Source organism: Thunnus albacares, chromosome 24 (genome assembly GCF_914725855.1).
Source record: "Thunnus albacares chromosome 24, fThuAlb1.1, whole genome shotgun sequence".
Lineage (NCBI taxonomy): Eukaryota > Metazoa > Chordata > Actinopteri > Scombriformes > Scombridae > Thunnus > Thunnus albacares.
This window is the reverse complement of record NC_058129.1, coordinates 6,950,112-6,968,794: the sequence shown is the minus strand read 5'-3', so window position 1 is coordinate 6,968,794 and position 18,683 is coordinate 6,950,112.

Here is an 18,683-nt window from a genome sequence, read left to right as displayed (position 1 = left end):
TCCTACAGTTTCTCTGATCCCAAACTGGCTTCCCACCCTCCAACACTGCCAATTATGATTGACTGAGAACCCACATAAGCACCACCACTGACAGGGGTTGAACTCAATGGGGTGGGCAGTGCCAGCACTCTTTTCGAGTTTGGTCTGTACTGATCCGTACGGCTTCCAGGCAATAGCCACAACCTTGGTCCAACACTGTCAAAAGCTCTCACCTTTTCCCACCTACTCTGCTTTATATTTTACTTTTTCCAAACTCACTTGTACTGTTCGACAAAGTTTAGCTTGCTTTAAGCAGTGCGGTGGTGACTGACTGATTTTATGTTCTTCCGTTTACCGTATGTTTACCGTAGCTGTATACGCTCACTGCTGAGATCGTTCAGCACTACAAATTACTACTACCACTACTAACTTCCACCTGTATGCAGAAGAATAACAAATATATCGCTTTGGGGCTTTGGTGCTCGCCAGATTCTTTCATTTACCAGAGTCAGACAGCACACTCAGTGCTTGTTAGCCTGTGGATACCATTGGTGACTGCTTATAGCTGTCAGTTTTCTTTGCATAGTGATTTAAATAATTGAATCCTCTCCTGCTCATTTCTTATTTCTGCTACTGTCATGAACCAACATACATGCGTACTGCACATGTTTTTAGATTTTTGTTTATTTACTGGAAAACAATACACCAGTAGAATCAACACACCAACCTTAATAAGTAATGTAAAACAATTACAATTTTACAAGTTATCAGCTTTATCCAGCCTACAACTGAAAATTTAGGAAAGATAATAAAACATATATTGCTTTACTTCTACTCAATACTGGCAGATCCAATTAGTGTCTAATTATGTCTGAAACTTAAACTGTAAAACTCAAAAGTTTGATATATTTAGACCAGAAAACTTCCTGGCACTAGTGGTGGATGAATACTACTCCCCTTGTATTGCTGGGCACCCCCCCATTTTAGTGCATATTGAGGGGAAACACAATCACTAAAGACAGTTCAATTCTCAGATCCATTAAACTATTAATGGAACTTTATCCACAAGCCATGGAGGATCATTTGCATCAAAAAAGCCATGGAGGACCATTGGCAACTAAATACATAAATAAATAAATAAAACTATAGCTGGGGACATGGAAATAAAATGGTCTGGTTACTTAGATCAATGACCAAAAAGTAGGACTATTATATAGGCTATACAATATTAGTATTTTCAGACACATTCTCTCTCAAACCCCCAAAATCCACAGAGAGAAAAGCAAGGACATGACCTTGGTGTCCTCAATTGTAGCTACAACCCTGCAGCAGGCGAATTGTAATTTGTAGGCTGTTTTGAGATAACCAGTGTCTCCTGCATATGGGTAATGTAAACTCAAAAGCCCAAATGAACAACTTGTTCATCAAAGCTCTAAGTACAAAAAGCCCCCAGCAGTAAGAATAGTACCTCCAATAAATGAGCTTCTTGAATCAGCATTGACTCTATATTTTGAGCTTGAGAATAACTTCCCTGCTCCTTTAAAATGTTACAAGTGTTGTTTGGAGGAACTGGATGGACATTTAATGCTGGCTTGTGACATTCACTTTAAATGTTTGGAAGAAGAATGAGATAGAATGTCACTGACCAAGTTATAAGTGACTTTTTGAGGGTTGAATCAAACAAAGTACACTGTTTTAAATGCTTGTGATATCACTGTTTTTGCTGTTCAGTGTTTCAGTAAATCTCAAAAAAATATGTGTGTGTCCATTTAGCCAGATGGAGATGGTAGTTACAAAACATCAGATAGTCTCCAGGAGCATCCGTTAAAGAGCTGTCCAATTAGGCTTAACACTGGGCTCTATCCAATATTGCACATCAGTGCCATGCACGAGCTGGTACTTACCACACATTTCCATCAGGCCTTTCAAAGAAAATCTTCATCTGCTGCACATGTGGTCATCATTGAGGCTAAGGACCATTTATTATATTTCATGAAGATGTGTTAATCTACTGGAGAATCATTTTCACCTTTTCAGTAATGACTCATGAGATCGTCAAGAAGGCTTGACTAATTTGCACCGGATAATAGATTTTATTCATTTTATCCTCTCATTTTGGTAGTGTTCTCTGACAGAATGAAGGAGGGAAGGAAGAAGGGAAGGAAAGAAGGAATCACATGGTGATTGGCTGAAATCCCTTTACACAAAATGTTGCCACATTACAACTGCATTCTGTTTAAATCCTGCTCCCTACTTCTTTTATTATCATTTTTCTCAAAGGAGGTACAATAAAAGACAGTGTCTGACAACCCTTCATTTCAGAAATATCCATTTTGTGTCACAATTTGCATATTTAATTTCAACACTCATCAGAACAAACAGGACGCAACAAACATTAGCACTAATGAAAAGAAAAGACAGATGACATCAATGATGGTTATCACTGTCTACCTGCCTCTATCAACCTTTCTCCATCTCTTATCATTCAGCCTGCATCTACTTACTTTTTTTTCTCAATCTCTTTTATCAAACAGTCTGTCAACTGTCCACATGATAAATAACTACATTATATCCATTAACCAGTTACGAGCTATAGCACCAATGTAATCCATGAAGAGTAATTCAAGCTTCAAAAAATAGAAAGAAACTCCCCTTTTTCAATAACCCCCTTTCTTGCTCTCTATGTTCTCATTAATTTTCCCAAAGAGGCCTGTCAGCTAGGATACTACTTTATTCATTCATCAACGCGTCATACTCAGGCAGCGCCACATATTGGCCGCAAGAAAAGGTCAAACAACCAAATTTTGTGTTTGCAACCTAAAGTGTGCCATTCAGCATTTTAATTAACAAGCGCAGGCCAATGAAAAATGAATGAGCTGGGAGCAGTAAAAAAGGCTTTGTATAGCCTTGAGGAATTCAGTGCAGAGACATAATGATAATGTACCAAGTCCAAGAGTACAATGAAATAACTAGCTAGGGATACCAAGCCAGAGTGGATGAATGGCAAAGCAAATATTCTGTAAAAAGCTTGGTGAATGTTACACCTTATTACTGCCTGTCAACACAAGATGAATGATTTCCTTGTTCTTTCATTCAACATTGTGACTTTTTTTTCTGCAAACATTTAAAAACTCAATTAGGACTTTATTTCAGTGGCATTGGCTCAGAAGCAAATAACACAGATAAGAATGTATATTTACACAAAGAATCTGCATGAATGTGTGATGAAACCAACTGAAAAGTTTCAGCACCTTGGACAGTGCCACATGATGTAATACAGAGGCCAATATATGCCCACAATCACTAAGTGACACACTGTTCTTCAAATGCACCGTTTGAAATGAAATCTAGCATAAAATAACTTCAATTTACTGTGGTAATGATTCTGCCTCTAGTAAAATGTATTACATTTAAGGTTTTTATGTCACAGGGATCAGATACGGATTTTCCACAATATTTGCAAATATATGAGATAAGAATTTGACATTAATATCCTCATGTCCACAGAGGATGTTCTTCTCATTAAAGCTGAGCTATGAGCTGTCATTTATGGAGACATTATATTTGGGGGAACATTATGTATTTATCCTTCATTTTCTCTGCCCGCTTATTATTTTCGGGTCACGGCTGGAGCCTATCCCAGCACGCCTGTAGAGTTTGGCACACAGCAGGGAAACTCCATGACAAGATCAGAAGTCCATCACAGGGTTTACACAGATATAAAGACAGCTATTCCCATGTTTCTAACATACCTGACATGTCTTTGCAATGTTAGAGGAAGACTTACACCCACAGGGGGAATTTGCAAACCCCACAGACAAGATGGGGAGATTGACACTAACCACTCTTATTGAATGGGTTCTATTCTGTACTTAATCACAAGGCCAATGCAGGTATTTAATTTTATTTATTTAGAATAATGAAATAACAAAGATAAGATAGGTGCTGGCCAATAGGTTAACGATGCCAATTTAATTACAAACTACAAAAATTAGGTCAAAATGTGTATAGAGATAATTATATAGTAATATAATATGGAGAGAATTGGGGAATTATTGGTAGAAGCAATGAAGATGTAAATCAATTCAAAATATTTTTAAAAGATAAATTTAAAGTTGGAATATGCAGAACAAAGATTGTTTTAGTGCAATCTTTTCATCAATTTCTGGAGATAGTTCAAACTCTGTAAGGCCATGGTCCTTGAACTCTCTGGCCTTGTACCCTGGGTTGTATGTGTGGGAGGATTATTAGACTGCTAAAATATTTTTTTAACAAAGTTATGAAGACCTGCATGCCCCTGTGCAAAAGAAATGTTCAACAAAGATAACTGATCAGAGCCAAGAGAGAAATGTTGGTAACGGAGAAACAGCTTTGTGACTGATTACGATACCATATGCTGTCACAGCGGTGTCACTCAGACAGAAAAGGCACTCACGGTTGACAAATGATCTGATGAGTGTTTCACTTCAAATAAGAAGTGACAAGAATCAAGGTCAGACTTGAGTTGCACCAACAGCTTTAGATTTACCATCCACTCACGGGCAGTAAATCTGAAGAAATGCTCTGGAGTTTGATGGAAAGCAATGCCTGACAGTTGGAGACATTCACACCTATAGACAGGGTTTTGTTTGTGTGAAAAGAGGAGATTGCAATCAATCACACAATTACATCGAGGTTCATTTTCATGCAAAGTGCCTCATAGATTAAAAAATGTTTGAATAATTCACTCAGAATTGACTTTATTATTTCAAATAATGCTATCATTCACTCATTCACTCATTCATTCTGCCCCCTAATGGCTGCTACAAGGTATAATATCTTCTCCAGACCACACACTGAACCCAGATGATTCATTTGCGACCCCTCTGCAATCCTACTGCTTCACCTCTATGACACTGTGTGCCCTTATTTCCCCAGAAGGGCACCTGAAGACAAATCCAAGGAACAAAAGCTAACTGCAGTGTGGGTAAAAGGCTGAAAGCAGCAGCTTAGTCTCTTTGATCGATAAAACACCAAAAAAAGCAATTTCAAGAATAAGGAAGGAATGTAAATATATTTTTATATTGTATTTTTCAGTTTTAGCCTTTAGCACACACACATATACACACAGATTTTCTGAAAGTAGGGCATAATGGAGATCATATTCTTTACTTTCATTTAGCAAGTGTTTATGCTAATCGAGGTGAAGAGGCTCTGCTTGATATAGATCATTGCTTGAGGGATCAGTGCAATAAAATCTGAGCAGAGGGTTAACTGGATATACTGCGGCCTTACCATGTAAGGCAAGTGCTGTGGGACTACATTAGAAAAAAAATTGAAGTTTAGAATCAGTGAGCCTATGGAGTGCTGCTTCCCTGAACTCACTTCCTTGAGAACTATATTTGGTCGCGCTTGCTGTTAACCTTTAGTCAATGATATAATTTGGGTAAGTGGTGTGTCTTTTAATTGCTAGCCTTAATTTTAGAATAGCACTCAGTAATTGAAGCCATAAAAATGTTCTCAGGTGGCTCTGGCCAGCCATAAAGGCACAGCGTGCATACAGTAACTGGAGGGCAACAGTTTAGTCAGTTTCAAGAGTCAGTTTAGTTGATTTCATCCATACCGAAAATATTTAACTTGTACTGTGGTGTGTATGCAGTCATCTAAGAAATATGTAATGATTAGGAATAAATGGCCCCATTTCAGTAACTTCTGATACAAAGAAACAAACAAAGTCATGTTGGAAAATAGAAAACCTCACCTTCACCTGGGTATGTATATTTTTCTTTTTGTCAAAACTGAGTCAACATGCAAAATGAAAGTGAAAAAAAAATCACATACTACACTATAAATAAAAGATAAATAAATAAATCCATATGTGGCAAATGGAAATAAATTCCACAAATGATTTACTTTGTGACACTAGAGCTGTGTCACTTGTGCTAAACATGTAAACATGCAGCAGCATAGTAATGCATGTTATTATTGATAATATTATAATGTCCTCATGCGGTGACAGAAAACATTTTTAATGGGTTTTGAGTGTGTAAACATGACCTCAGCAGCAGATAAATAGGACTCAGAAAGCTGCAATTTCCTAAAATGGTAGCCAACAACTGATGGTAAAAGTGATGTATTTATAATTATTGTTAGTAACTACAAATCACATTCTGAATGACAACATTTGGCCAAAACCTGAGTGACTTTATTTCCAAAAAAGGACGAAAAAAAAGAAAGAAAGAGAAAAAAAACAGACACCAAAACATACACTTTTGTTAAAAAGGGTCATTTTTGTTATTTCTAACCAAAAGCACTTGAATCTACAATAAATCTTATTTACAATTTAAGAGGAGCATTTCTGGTCAGCATTGCACCATCTTTGTTTTACCCTAGGCTCTGTAAAATGATGAGATTTGGAATGATTCATCCAACTGTTGAATATTTAATTAAAAAAATCTCACCCCATATGTTAAATGCCAAATTCACTTGAAGCATATCATTACACAAATTGCTCTTCGGCTGTTTTTGTTGTTTGTTTTTCATCCTTTATCCTCTGCAAGCATAGGATATTAACCAGGTCCAGTTTTATACCAATTATGGTTTCCTCTGATGAGATCTTAAGCGGGCATCATAGTTTCTAGAAGTTGTCAGTACATGTATCTTCATCAACGAATCTTCAAAGTGAACTGACTCCCCTCACTGGTGTTTGAAAGTGTTGTGATTCATAGTTACCTCCTCATTTAAGCACATTAAGACTGTGAAAGGTGCAGAAACATCATAATCTGACAACTCTGTCGTAACTAATAGACTGCTGTATGTGTGTGCAGTGCTTGTATGGGCTAGTTTTGTACTTCAGCTTCGTCCAGCAACAGCTCTAGCCCCACTAGCGCTATCTATGTACAGTATATGAATGTTTTATGTTTCTGCTTCTGTGATATGTAACTCATTCATATGGAAAAAAACTCAAATTGTATATAATGATATGATGTAAAAGGAGCACATATTACAGCCTTGGCTCTCTGGCGTTTATTCACATTTACAAATACTGATACTGTCACTGATCAAGGTTGAGGATAAACTGTGTCCCTTAAAGGCACATTCTCCAGCAATTTAGTAGTGCATTTCTTTAAATTTGGGGGACTCACAAGACAGATCAAAACATGACTGGTCAAAATCAACACAGCAGAGGTTGAGATATCCTGACGTTTATTCCCTAGGTTGCTGGAACCTGCAATACCCATAATGCAACCCCATAACAGCTACTGTTAGACCCTCCCTGCCTGGTAAATGCCCACTTTCAAACTTCACACTGCCACTTTGGAACACAGGCTTTCTGTTAAAAATGTAACATGTATTCTTTGTCAAATCTGTGGAGTGCCCCTTTAACGCTGAAACAAGCACACTGATGCTGATAAGATATGTGCGGCTAATGAAGAGCCTGTCTTAGATTTCCAAACAGCAGTCTGTGATTGTGACACACAATTCAATCAACTCCCTCATGCACAAATATTGTTATCCAGTCTGTAAATAAGGTAAGTAGGCAAATTGTACAGCACATGTCTTCGGATCACACACACTAAATTAATAACCGTCTGGTGAGAGGTTTAGTATGTTGTAATATATTTGGCAGGACCAGTAATTATAAAACTAGGCCATATTGCAATGGGAGATAATTAACGTTAGCCCATCCCTGGGAGGTTTTTTGTGGAGTGGGGGAGGCTTTGACACAGCCTATTCAATTATGTCCTTCCCTGTGGGTCCGGAAACCCAGAATATAGAATATCTAAATTAGGCACATGACAAATCTCTCACTGAGTCAGATGGAGCAGGTCACGGATGGTAAGGTGGCCAGCAAGTTGTGGGAGCAAATTGTGTTTGCAATTTGGTGTAGGTAGATACCCAGTTATTAGAAAGTTGTCAACTTTTTGTGGTGTGATAACGTGAGAAATACACCCACCTATCTTTTAAAACTTAATAGGAGGCCTTTGTTCTAAAATAGAATGTATTCCTGTGTCTTTTACAGTTATAATAAACCTGTATTATCATGGTGAGACATCCCTAAAGATTTGCTAGGTTGGAAAGAATTTATATTATGTCTCTCATATTATCGAGTTTCTATTACTGCAGGAAAGGAAATATATGAAAACAGGAAGAAAAGGGCATCAGCATACATCAGATCAATTAATGAGATGCTAGAAAACCTTCAGAATTACCTATTGATTTTGTACCGCATGTGTGGAGCTAATTGCCCTGGAAATTCCTACAATGTCATGATTATAAGTTTGCTTGATGAAATTTGGAATGGCCTCCAAGATGATGCTCACGGGTTGATGGGATTTAATAAGACCGCAATTATAGACAAGATGCTAGCTGTGTAGCGTTTACACCTGAGATGTTGCCCCTATGACAATTATGGCTGAAATTGGTTTCTAAATGGATGGAACAGAAGGCGTAGTCAAGTGTAGAGAAATATATTGAAAAAAAAAAAGAAAGTTCATGAGGACAGGAGGATATTGAAAAGCTATTACATCCAGTAGCCATTATCATATAAAAATACCTTATTATTAACATGCCTGATGGAAAAAGCCTTAAATCTCACCTATCTATTAAACATTATCAATATTGGCTATTACTGCTGGCTATTACTGCTGTTATATAGTGGGAACCTCATGTCACATATGTTTCATTGAATCTGAAGAGGATCAGGGAAGGGTTTACCAACTGCATCTCAGTTCAGTCCCTTTTTTATTTTTTCTGTAACAAGCTGCAGGGTGATCAGCTATAAAATATTTCCTACCTCTGTACAGTATCTAGCACATCATAGACAAAGAAATGGGTCACTTATATCAACACGGGAATTCAAGACATCACATTTGACCCTCTATGCGTAGCCCTTTCAACACCTGCACATTGGATATCTTGCTAAAAATAATATCTATGCCAACAGAGAAGGAGCTGAGTAGGAGAGAGGTTCTATATCTGACAATTACATGCAAAGGCGGTGACAAACAGCAGAATAGGTTAATGTATGAAATGTAATTCTTATTCAAATACAAGACTAGATATGACATAAATGTGTTTTTCAAATGAGGATACTCCTAAAGGATTTTCTTAAAGATTAATAGATGATGGCATAATGCCATTTTGCCAGTATAGCTAAAAGAACATTTTCAAGTTTGACACGAGGAACAATGCACTCTGCAAGAGCGATGAGGGTTGCACAATGGTGATCAGTGACTGGTCGTTGATCAAACTGGCTTTCTAGTTCATTCATGCTTCAGATACACTAAAACTTGTTCTCCCAAACTAGCATCTGCAGGAAACTAGCTGATGCTTTATCATCACTAGCTCTGCCACTGGGATTTTTTTTGAGGAAACTAAAAATACAGGAAACTAACAACCCATACCTTATGGCAAGTTTGAATTTTTAAGGACTTTGTGATACATTGGCCCTGAGTTTGTGTTTCCAGTGTATTTAATAACCTGGGATGTTTTGGATATACACAATTAACAAGATCATGTCTACAGCCATGCTAACGGCTTTTCTAGAGTGCACATACACACAGTGGTGCTTTAAGTTAAATCTAAGCATGCTAACATGCTGACAATGACAATGCTAACGTGCTGATTTTTAGCAGGTAAAAAATACCATGTTCACCATCTTAGGTTAGTGTGTTAGTATGCTAACATTTGCTGATTAGTATTGAAGACAAAGTACAGCTGAGGCAGATTGGAGTTAATTAGTTCTGCAGGCATTTGGTTATAAACCAAAGTGTTGGACTAATTAAAATATTTACCTGATGGTGACACTAGATGCAAATTTAAGGGATCAGCAAAGTTATTACAGTTCATGCTGTGGGGAATATAAATGTAAAGCCTCATAGTGGCACTCGAAGAAAAGTCATTTGACCAAAGTCATTTGGATTCATCTTCTGGGCACCATGAATGTCTGTGCCAACTTTTATGGCAATACATCCAATAGTTGTTTAGATATTTCAGTCTGGGCCAAAGTGGTGGACCAATTAACAGACTAATATTGCAATCCCTACAGCCAAAAATGACCCAAAATGGCACCCAGTGCATTTAACCACTTTTTAGTTATTCACTTTGCTCCACTGCCCACATTATGGTCCTTTATTTTTTTTATAATCCTGTGTTATCTTTTATATTTTTTCCCTCCACTGTTTAGTAGTCTGTATATATCCCCATATCTGCCAGACGCTGAGCAATCTTCCGGTGCAGTACTTTAAACTTGCACACACGGGTTCTTTATTCTTTGTATTGGTGGTGCTGGGTGATGCGCATGCAGTAGTAAAATGGTAGTTACTGTTGTGTTTGTTCTAGCCTCCCTTGTATTTCAAAGCAAATGGAAATAAAAGCAGAATCTTAATTGCTATATGTTAAGTTCTGCAGTGAAAGAAGGCTAAAAGGTGCTAAAAGTCATCAAATTCTAAAGATAACATGAGTAAGTTCACAACAATACATCTTTTAGAGCTCTTCACTTTATCCTTGAACATTCAGCTAAATAAATAAAAGGATAGGATTTGGACTAATTAGGAAAAAAGTGCCTTTTCTTCTCAGCCAGTAATGTTTGAATAAAATAATTATTAAATCAAAAAAAGTTCAAGATGTCACAGTGTACTTTATGCAATTCTTTCACTATGCTTGAAGAAAAAAGTGTATTTGCAGATGAATTCAGCATTTTTTTGGGCTCCCAAGATCTGTTTGTCACAATTTTATCCAACTAGTAGAACTGTCAGCTCCAAACAAGAAATAATGTACCCTATTCCCCAGAAATACTGCAGTGTCCTGCCTGGTGTCGCAGACACCTCTTCTGTTGTTTCTGAATAATATAGAGCTCATCTTAGATCTGACAATGCAAATTATGAGTTCAATTCATGTCTCCACTGGCTAATGATGTGGCAGTGGATGTCGTTTTCTGCTGTTCAAAGACGCAGAAAACGACACAACTCAGAGATAAAGCTGAATGATATTCTCTATAATCTCGTTTTGCTGCACTAAATTTGAACACTTTCAAAGGACCATCCGATCTTTAAAAGGTAGGCAGGAGTCTAACCATTAAACATATGACCGCATACTTTTACTTTGTATTCAAGGAAGCAAACATAAAAAAGCAGCCCAGAAGTGCTACTTAGGCACTCAAGTTACTGTTATTGCTGTAGCATATTTTTGTGGAGCATGGCTGTTTTATTTAGGTCATTTGTCTTGTTGCTTAAAAACCATTATTTATGCCATTCCCCATCTTCAGTTAATCTTCTAAAAGGTGAGATTTATTCCTATGGAGGGCAAGCATTATCCACATGTGAATTAAGCAGAATGCCAAATGGTGTATTTCATCTGTTTGACATTAAGCACTTAGCACATTTCTCAGGCAGTGATGTAAAGCAGCTGTACTGTACAGTATGTTAGAGAAATTGTAGTTAATATATTCTGTTTTGGTTTTGTAAGCCTTGCTCTGAACCTCCTCTGAGCTCAGATAGTTGAGTGTCTATACATCTATCCTTAAAGTGATGATCAAAACTTAATGTGCATGCCTAAGGTGCAAGTCCACCTCTGGGTATAGCAATTTTATCCTCCACTGACAATAAAGAAAAGATGAACTGTGTCGACACTGTGGCAGCACCCAGGGTGATTTTCCACAGATAAAGGCACATTTTCTGGTTCAGATCTGGTTCAGAACATGATGATATGAAGCTTATTTCAGTGCAAAGCTCAGAGCAGCATTGTGTGATTCTACAGATCTAGTCCTCTATTCATCACCAACAGGGCAGCTTGCAGGTTTTATCTCTTGACATCACCCAGACGGAGTGTAAATCCTCTGCTGAGGATCCAACTGAACTCCACTATAATATTTCACTTCTTTTTTTAGGGTATATTTGGCAGGGTCAGAGGACCACTGGGAAAAACTGCCACTCATGCAATCAAGAAGTTACCCTGCTTCTCATGTCTGCTCTTCTTTGGATTGCAACTCATAAATCCTTTGCTTGTCAGTGCTAGCAACAGCTTACTAACCCTTCATGCCACTTCAGAAGCGACTATCTTTTCAAGTTGGCGTGCAGTGGCATTTTGAAGCTGAAGAGTTAGTTTATCCGGCAGTGGTATACCATCACATCTGCAGCACAAGGCTGTTTAATTTAAGCAAGCAGCAACAACCACAGCTTGAAACTGAAGCCAATGTGGAAGTGCAATCCCATTGACGGTTGCTAGGTGCTGGCTCCAAAAAAACCCTGACCCCAATTGACTCTCATTCAAAAAGAGTCAACTTCTCTCATGAAATATTAAGTCAATACATTTTTTTAACAAGTCATTATGGTCTCAATCTCTAAATTCAGGCCCTCTGTTAAGTGTGCTGGTGGTCATTTTGGAAATCATTGCTCCTTTTAATAAAATAAAAAGATGAATAGTAGCTTTGATGTCTGCCATGTGGGCATTGCACTGAGTTGGACTATTGTTGCAGTATTTTGATAAGTTTAAAGTTACTTGATAGTGATACCTGCTGTGTTAGTTAGCTAATGTTAGCACAAGTCTGCACCACTCGGTGTTCCCCGTAAGTCAGCTTGAGTCCGAGGTAGCAGGGCGTTTTTCCAGAGCATGAAAGGAAACACCCCACACTCCTTCTTTGGAAGGTCCTGGCTCCAAACAGAAAAGATGGCGTTGACCATAAGCAGCAACTCTGGGCTTCAAACTGCCTCCAAGGCCAACCAATGGGTGACGTCATGCTTTGCTACAGTACGTCCATCTTTATATACAGTCTATGATTTGATTAAGCTAATGTCATTGATTATGACAACATGTAGAGTGACTCAGAGTGGGAAAAAAGAGAAAAATATAGTGAGTGTAACACATGTGAGGTTTTTAAAAATCTCTGTCAGGGCATTTCTTTTGATTCTTGCTGCGCATTAGTCTTTTTAAGGCCTCATGTGGCACTTTTTTAGCCTCTGTTGGAAAGTAAGAGACAAAAGGAAGAAGATAGCAGAGCATACATGAGCCAAATGGTAAATGAGGATTCATGTGGAGAGCTAACTGACAAGAAGGTCGAAGAAAAAACACGGCGAGGATAAGCTGTAGTACTGTAAACATCAAGAACAGTCAAGTTTTTCGCTTGCCTTTGGTGACCAGCAGGCTGTGGGTGGTTGAAAAATGTAGGGCAAAGAAGTACTGAAAAGTCTCTGTCAGAACATTTGAACGCTGCCTTCTGAATCCCGCCATGCCCTGGTCTTCTAAACTCCATGTGCTCCATGTGGTATAAATCAAACGGATGGAAAATGAATGAACGAGGTGACAGAAAACACGTGGGCAGGGCTGCAAGCTCGCCATCTCTGAGCTTGTGTGTGTGTTTTTGCGAGAGAGAGGAGGGAAGAATGAGCCGCTGTGGCTGCCTCCCCTCCTGTGACAGCTCTCTGCTCGCTCTCTTGTGAGCCATATTCTGCTTTGGGCACAGTTACACACACGTGCGCATACTTTGACACGCACACATTTGCATCCCCTGTATATCTTTTTCAGGTTGTACAATTACACAGATACACACACACACACACACACATATGCAGCGGGGTGACAGGCGACTGAGACAGCTCAGGGCCCCAGCAGGAGTCACAGAGGCGGTGTGCCAAGTCATAGCCTCTACTCTGTTCCACCCCAGCAGTATGCCTTGAGAGGGCCTCGATGACACACTGCTCACTATAGATAATATATGACTCGCTATGTGATACTGGTAAATGGGTACATTATGTTCCTGTTAGCACCTCACAGCTGAGGATCACACCAATGCCCTCGATTGAGGCAAAATTAAAATAAACACAAGTTTAGTTCCTCCATATATGCATAAGAAAATTCACCCACATACATGCAAGCAAACGCATACAAACCCCCCACCTCATACACATGCAAAAATGCATTTGCATATGCAATATCCTCATGTATTCATACGTATTGCATGTCTAAATTGTTTTTGGCAGTGCGTAATTGTGTTGGAGCAACACCTGCATGTTTAAAGAAACACTCTGACATTTTGCCTAAAATACTTAACACAAACAGCGTTAACAGTCAGATGAGAAGTTCAATATCGACCTCATCCCCTTGCATCCGTGTTCAGCCAAGCTTAGCTGTTAATGTGTGATGTGTCGAACTCAGTAGGAGCACATGACACTAGTGGAGTTGCTATTAAAAGAAAATAAAAAGACTGAAATCAGTTTATTGTATTGTTTGATAAATACTTGTAAAAGGGTATTAGGGGTGTTTTTTTTAAAGTCACTCTATATGTAAGATTTTTAGATTAATCTGATGTTTTTTTTTGTGGAATAACAAGCCAAACTGGAGGTGCCAGAGTTGGAAGTTTCCAATTCTATCCATAATAGCTTTAATCAAAAGTTAGCGTTTGAAGTTTCATCATTGCAGTATCATTGCAGCATCTCAAAAGTCTTTACAGCGGAGTTGCCAGGTTTGGGAACTGTCATAATACATCCATAAATAAAATCCAGGTGATATATTAGTGATAAGCTTGTATGTTAACAACAATAGGCCTGGAAACCCAGTTTTCTTTCCACAAGCTGCTGTTTTCCTACATTAAAAGGTTTTAAATTTTAAATTCCAGTGCAATGTTTCATTCAATCAGGCTACACACATGATAAAACACAAGCTTAAACTTTAAGTTTTATTCATGTTCCATGAGGTTATGTATGATCTATGGTGATGTATGATATTTTTCTGTTGTTGCTCTGCCTCTGATGTCGGGGCAGATCACCTTCTCATTAGTGGAAACAGGTGTGCATCGTTAGGCCCTCAGCAACTGAGCGCTGTCAAGTTGTGCAAGAAAGAGTAACACTGTTCTGCAGTAAATGACATATTCTATTAAAGCTGGTGCACACACGGGTGATGTCAGAAGTAACACTTAAATGATTGTTTTGTTAGTTATTGTGTATTCTGAGCAGATGTTAGGTTCCAGTTACGTCAGCCTGAGAAGCTAAAATGTTTTGTTGATATTCCTCAATTTATTTTTTTTCCTCTTCCCACCAAAATGTGTTATTCTCAATATGATATTTAGGGGTACCAGGAAAAAATGAATAAATAAATAAACTATTCAGTCATTTGACATCAGCACACTGCACATATGAAAATGCGTATCAACCAGCATAATGCGTGATGCCTTCCACTTCAATTCATTCAAAACTTATTACATATTGGTTGGGGCTTGTACCCCTCATACTTACTATTCAAAGCTCATTTATGCATGTTTATGAATATCTCACCAACTCCTGCATTGTAAACATTTTCATTCTCCTATTCTAATTTTGAGACCAAGTTTTCAGAAAGTATTTTACATAAGAGCTGAGCCCCACACTCTGAACTTTGCATATCTGTTTTAAATAGTTAAACCCAGCCAAGACGATCCAAAACCAAACTCAACATAATGTCAACAATAGGGTAATAGGAAGGCTGACCCTACTGGATTGAAATGACCCGCACAACAAATGTATCTGAGCAATCCCTAATACTCTATTTTCACCGTTTATTCTGTACTGGTGCAAGAGCTCTCCCCCCATTGTTGAAGTGAGAAGAGGCTTATGGGAAGAACCAATGCCGGGCTTCTTTTTTCTACTATGTGGCCGCCGCAGTAGTCTGAACAACAACAGCCCTGTTAGAGAAACTTGACTGAAATGACATTTCTCAGACTGCAGATGGCCGTGATGCATGTTTGTGGTTGGAAACAGTCATGGGCCAATAATGGAGAAGACCCCAAGTACACGTAAACATGCAGTTTCAAAGCATAAAAAAAGCATTCAACATGTTTCTAAGGCCTCAAGGATACACAAGCTTTTTAGTGATAGAGGTTCAATATAAATAAAACTTTGTATGTTTACAGTGAAACCTCCACAGAGTATCTTTCACAGTACTAACTCATTGTACCAGTTTATTTTAATGTTTAATCTTCAGACGTTTTAATCAGCCATAATTAATCTGTTCTGCTAACGAGGCTTACATTTACAACCATCACTCATCGTCCTGATAAGTTTCTATCAAGATAGGTTAGAGTTTGATTTTGCATATTTCTGTTCTTGTTTCTGTGCACATGCTGCAAACAAATAAATATGGATAATCATCAGAAGTATTTTATCTGATATAGTAGTCCAACTTAAACAACTGCTGAACACAAAGTATAGCATTTTAGAAATCATGTACTGCATTTATACAACTGAAAAATTAACATTTGCATCCTTCATCTTGTAAGAAAACTATTTAGTTTAAAGCACCTTTTACATAGAGGGTGTGTTAAAAAAAATTGCCACATAGTATTATGTAAGTATTTATATCTATTGTGATGCTAACTTTAGACAATTCCTTCAGCTCTTTCTATATTTTTTCTCAACAAAAAGATGACATGCCATCTTGGAAATGTGAGCCTCACATTGTAAAAACTCTGAGACAAGAGACTGAGACTGGCAACGTAACAGCTGTTTAAGTTTTTGTCATACTAGGCTTCAAGGTATAGTTCAACATTTTGGAAAATACACATATTTGCTTTCTTTCTTTCTAAGTGAGATTTGGATGAGAAGATTGATGCCATTCTCATGTTTCTGCTGTCATTGTTAAGCTGGAACTAGCAGACGGTTAGCTTAGCTTAGTATAAAACCTGGAAACAGGGGGAAACAGCTAGCCAGGCTCTGTCCAAATGTAACAAAATCTGCCCACCAGCAGCTGTAAAGCTTGCTAATTGCTAATAAGACATCTTATTTTTGTTAAATCTCACTCTTAAAATTTCATGGTGGTTTACTGGACTATTTTCTTGACTGAGAGCAGTAACTTCCAGGTGTCTCCGTTGTTTGCCTAGCAACTAATCCCAACCAAGAAATAGTACAGCACATAACTCCTTTTAACTTTTCGACTCTATGAGTGTTAGAAATTTAAAGAAATAATAATCATGTTTGTCAAATATCGAGTTGACTGAAGAGTAAAAACTCTTGGCCTCCTTAAATGTAGAGTGACCAGGGTACAAATTGTTCTGGCTGGTGTTTTCTGTGATCCTCCTGTCTCATTTAGTAAAACCGAATGGGAATTTGATCTAAAAAAAATGGCATCCTGGAGGGAGAAAGATTGTTCTGCTTATTGCCATCGTTTCATCAGTTATTGGGTAAGTATAAGAGGCGCACTTAAAAAGCAGCATAGCATTGTGCTAATGCAGGAGCCACATTGATAGCTGCTTGAAGGATGGCCGTCAATTATTATATTGGTATTTAGAGGAATAAAATGAGTCTTCACAACAGTCTGTCTCAGATTAGGAGGATATTTGTACTCCTTTGGGGGAGTGTTACACTCATTAATCAGCAGCGGATTTAAAGTTAAATAGTGCCAGTGTTTTAAGATTTGTGCTTCATCCTTTTCTAGCACTGCTGTTAACATCTGGGACCATGGGGGATGTTTTGCCCTTTTAGAAACACTCATCGGGGTCATTTAAATGTGAAACTAGCTGTTCTGTTTCATTCAGCCTTTTTTTGACAGAATGTGTGCTTCATCTCATCAGCTTGTTTTTCAAAATCTACTGTTTAGTGCATATTCATCTCCTGTGACTCAACTGACTAATATAGCAAGGCTCTTGTTCAAGGACACTGGCTGTAAAGAATGGCAAGAGCATCCATCTGTTTCCTTTCTAAAGACATGGTGGCCAGTGGTTCAGATACCTGTTGTTTTTTTTAATAAATAGTTTGTCATGGTTGTTCATGGCAATTGGTGAGATATTCTGTAGTCGATTATCAATAGAAGCATAATTTAAATATAATCAATGTGTCTCTAATTCATACATTCTTTCTAGTATTTCAAGTATTGTTTGAACCTTTTTGTTTTTATTTGATCATGTCAAGTTATTTTATATATTTGTGTTGTCATATTTAAGTGAATTGACACACATTAAATGGATGGTGTGTGTTGCACTTTAGAAGAATTTTTTGACCCATATATATTCAAAGGAGGCAGTCCAATCAAAGTAAAGGCTGGTTATGTGGAATCTCGAAACAGTGAAATTATAGATTGCCATGTCTGTGTATTTCTGTCATTGGGAAAGTGGGACAGAGCTCAAGAGGGACCTTGACACTGTCACGAGAACTGCTCGTGTTCCCTGGCCAGTGTGTCCCTTCCTACACTTTCCAGGGTTTCCACCCAGATGGGCCTCTTCACCGGCAAACAAGCCTATACAAAGTAACAATTCAAAACCCATCAATTACCAAGCAACCAACATAGTGGTTGTCCAACATAGTCCTCCCTGTAGTGGAGGGCAGCTTTCATAGGACTATAAAAAGTACCTGAGTGCCTATTTCACTGATTTGGTGGAGTGGAAGGAATGATTTGGTGGATTTGTTAATCCAAGATGAAAAAGGAGACAGTGAGTTGAAGAGGAAGTATTAGAAGAGGGCAACATGGACAAATGGAGGAAAGGCCCTTGTGAATTCTCTAATGCAAAGGCAACACCACCTTCCCCACATACCAGCCACAACAGCACAGTAGTCCAAATCTTACCCTGATCAGTCTGCAGTCCCACAGGCAATTGTCACAAGGGGACGAAACATGCAACTTCTATAGACCAAAAAAGGACTGCAAAAGTAATGTTTGTTTTTTTGCAGTTTTGTTAGTTTGAAGTTTTCTGACGAATACACTCAATGAAGAGTTGATTGTGAACAATTGACAGAAAAGGAGGGCATGTGGTTTGTGAGCAG